Source organism: Adiantum capillus-veneris, chromosome 9, assembly GCF_014529385.1.
Source record: "Adiantum capillus-veneris isolate H3 chromosome 9, ASM1452938v2, whole genome shotgun sequence".
NCBI classification, from domain to species: domain Eukaryota; kingdom Viridiplantae; phylum Streptophyta; class Polypodiopsida; order Polypodiales; family Pteridaceae; genus Adiantum; species Adiantum capillus-veneris.
The window spans coordinates 109585661-109589805 of record NC_140939.1 but is presented as its reverse complement, the minus strand read 5'-3'; positions in this window follow the sequence as shown (position 1 = coordinate 109589805).

The window sequence follows — 4145 nt, the reverse complement described above, 5'->3', positions numbered from 1 at the left end:
ACAACACTTCAATGTGACAACCAGAGCTGCATGGTGATTGCCAAAAACCCAGTCTTCCATGCACACACAAAGCATATTGAGGTTCAGTATCATTATGTTAAAGAGCTAATTGATGATGAAATTGTGGAGCTAAAGTATTGTCCTACTGAAGATAATTGTGTAGATATCTTCACCAAAACTCTAGGGAAAGACCAGCTACTTTGACATCTTCATCAACTTGGAGTTGGCACATAGCCAACATAGAGCATCTTTGGGTGTTCATTGAGGGGGGGTGTGGTATACTTGCAATGCCTGCCTCTCTCAGTTTTTCCACCACAATATATGCTGCGCAGTTTGTAAGGCCCCCATATGAGGAGAAGCCAATGGTGCACATATATTTGGTGGATTCCAACTTTGCACGCTGATGAGATCTCTATTTGTGATTGTGGATGGTACGAAGCAAATTCAGGGCCAACTTTGGGGGCCTCGGGGATGGAAGCCCCCAAGAATTTTTATTCCTTTCGCCAAAATATTCCTTTTTGCCAAAATATCTTGGCAGGACGACGGCCGAAAGACAATCTGAAAATGGCCGTCCGATGGCCAATGGTCCGTGGTCTTTGGCCGGTGGTTAGCGCCGCCCGGTGGCCGGATTTCCTTGGCCGGTGGCCGAGTTCTAGGAGGACTTGTCTACCCAAAAGCGGCTACACATGGGCGTATGGGAGAGTCCTACTTGGACCTCGGGGGGTCCACTGTGTAATCATGTTAATGTATAACGTGAGTTCGAAAGGAGGGGTATTGAAAAGCAACAATTGTAGGAAATTTAACAGAGATACATTAAAATAATGGGTTTTTATATTCAATTTTGAAAAAAAATCCTGAAATAAGGGGTCATTTTATTCATTCAAACATGTTAAAAGCAGGGTTCTTTTAATACCCTGTGAACGCACGTTATATAGGGGAGTACTAAACGATGAACCCCCCAAGACTTGGACTTGGCTATCTAAGGGAAGCTGTACATGGGCGTTTAGAGGCTCCCTTACATGTATATAAGGAGGCCTTCTCATGAGTAATTCGATAGAATGGTGTACACACTTGGTGCATACAACACATCCTTGTGTAAGGATTGTTAGTCCTTTGTATTCCTACTTGCTCTAGTTGTCAAAATTGCCATCTAAGCTCTACCTTGAGAGCGCATGGGTGGATGATGCCATCACTTTGAAAAAGTGTGCTAATCTAAAGTTTTTGATTTGCCACTAATCTACTTTGCATCGTATCTCTCTCTACTCTCCTTGCTACTAGATCCTTATTGTATTTCACATTTCTTACAACGAGTGGTAGTAGGATTACCTACTGTCATAGAATCTAATATCTAACCAACCCAAATGATTTTCTCATGTTAAACTGATCATTTAATGTGGGAGAATAAAGTCTGGGGTTTGGAAGGAAGTGAAATCAAAGAAGCCTCACTCTTTCTATCTTGCACTCACACACACACACACACACACACACAAAGAAAGAACACAAAAGAGCATATCAAAACAACACAAAGATGAAAACATCAAGGCTATGGTCGTATCGTATCATGGGTAATATGACAGGATTAATAGATGAGGTAATGACGTTCAATCTTTGCCAACCAAACAGGCTACGAACTGTTCTTTGGAATTGTAATTTTGTGCTACCATAATATGTATGTTTTGTCTAGTGATTGGGATTAATTGTGTGTACAAATCCTCTTGGTTCATAGCAAGATAGCTACACTTATGTCAAAAGAAAATTTATAGTCTATAAGGGGTAGTATGATGGGATCCGATGAAAGAAGTATTTCAGTGAGCCTTTCTGGGCCAAAGAGAAACATTATACGTTGTTGAAAATGTATTTTACAACTAATCCATACATTAATTGCAATAGATCGCACATAGTGGAAGCGATAGAAATTCACATCATGTGGATTATTCATCTAGGATAACTCTAGTATAGCAAAAATGTAGATATGAGAGAATTGAAGAGAAGAGAAGTTTCCCTCCCAAGCCCTATTCTTGCCCGTATCGGCAATAAGGATACTTTGGAGAGAGTTGTACCTGTAGCGAGGAGAGATGTACCTTGTGGACTAGTATTTATTCACAAGAAGGTTGTTGATAGATCGGTTTTGCTTGAATGCCTTCAAGAGAAACAATTACAACGCAAGAGAGATGGAGATGTGAGTGGAGGTATAAATAGTAGAATACCTGGAGGTATAGGTTGGGCTTAGAGATGAAAAACAAAAATTAACAAAATAACAAAGCAAAAAGACACCTTACTTATCAACTCCTTTGAGAAAGTCTGCCAAATTGATGAAGATGGCAAGAGATAGAAGACTTTGTCCTTGATTGATTGGAGTTGATGTTTACAAGGATGCTTTTAAGTCTAGCTAGCCTTCCTCAAAGGCAAGTGTAGGGCTAAAGGCTAATTTGGCATGAATTCTCTCACTCCCTCTCCCATGGTTTTCAAGGAAGAAGATGTCCCCTTTTATAGGTGAAGGGAACCCCTAAGGGTTACACAAGAAAGAGAAGAGCTAGTGTGAATAGGAACTGGCAAAGTTTGAAATGAGCTGTCCCTGCATGATGTGGACAGACTTGGGTCCACCATTTTGATCATATCTCCTCAACTATGGCTCTAGATAAAAAATTAAAAATAGGGACCAAAAATTCAGCTCATGAGCTACGAATCTCATTTTATATACTTTATCCAATTTGGATTGGGACCTTATGTAACAAATTCACCAAAATAGGGTATCTTTCTGGTAGCAAAAGTCTTATTGTGGTTCCATTAGCTTAGACTTCCACTTGATTCCAATGGACACCTCATGCAATATAAAAGCATGGCATTGCTCCTTGACAAAGGTTTGTCAATATCCTCTTAACAATGCATTAAAATGAATGCATCTTTGAAAATCATGCAAGCTAGTGTCCCATTAGGATTTGATTCCTTCCTAGTAGCCTATTAAAAAGAAATATACGAAAAATACATAGAATACATACATACATACATATATATATATTGGAAGTTACCCTAGATGTAAGATCTAGCTAGGGTGTGAGATAATAATGAGATATTAGAAAGAAAGAACCAATGAATTTTACCCCAACTTAAAGAGGCGGAGCTATTGACGCTTTTTCCATTGTGCTTTTTGACGGTAAAGTAAGAATATGTTACCCTTGAGATAAATAATAGGATGAGATAGAAAGATTATTATTATACTTAGATATGCATCTGTATAGTTAGGCACATCAATACAATCCAACTCATCATCATCCACACTAGTATTCCAATGCTCTTGGAGAACGGCTAGCTTAAAGTTGCTCGAGCTGTGAGTGTAGTGCCCCTGAAGTTCTTGAACTCGCTTAGTGAAGACTAAAATTACAAATCTATCTAATTTTAAACGTAATTTATCTTGGATACTCCATGCAACTTGATTTCCTCTTCATAGCAATCGAGGTAGCCATCTAGATCATAGCCATTAAAAAGTCTTTGCTTGTAGTAAAAAATCGAGTGCTTTTGGCATTTTCAAGAGCTAACTGCTACATCTCGTGCTTCCAACTTCTTGGCTCATCCAACTCCTTTTTTAGCTTTGCAAACTTCGATAATTGAAAAAAATTTGTTGCATTATTCTTCTCTTTAAATGCACTTATTTTATCAATTGCAAATTATTTCTCTTCAAAATTCTTCGCACTTGCTTCCCAAACCTGTGTGGTACTCAATAATCCCCTACTACTACATGAAAGTAACAAATTACTATATCATATACTGCATCATCTCTACTTGCAATGTTATCATACTTTTATGCCAAAATTTATGCCACTCCTTGTTGCTTATTTCCTTCCTTCATCTTTTAGTTGGAATTGTCAATAAAATTAAAGGGAAGGTCTATTGGAATTACAACATTTGAAAAGACAAGTGTATACCTACTCTCCTGCCAAATAAGGCACAACAACCTCTCAATTGATGGGTGCATTGCTTGCTACTCAGAACATGCCCAAGGTTTATTGGAATTACAACATTTGCAAAGACAAGTGTATACCTACTCTCCTGCCAAATAAGGCACAACAACCTCTCAATTGATGGGTGCATTGCTTGCTACTCAGAACATGCCCAAGTCCTCAAGGAACACAAATGTTGCATTATTA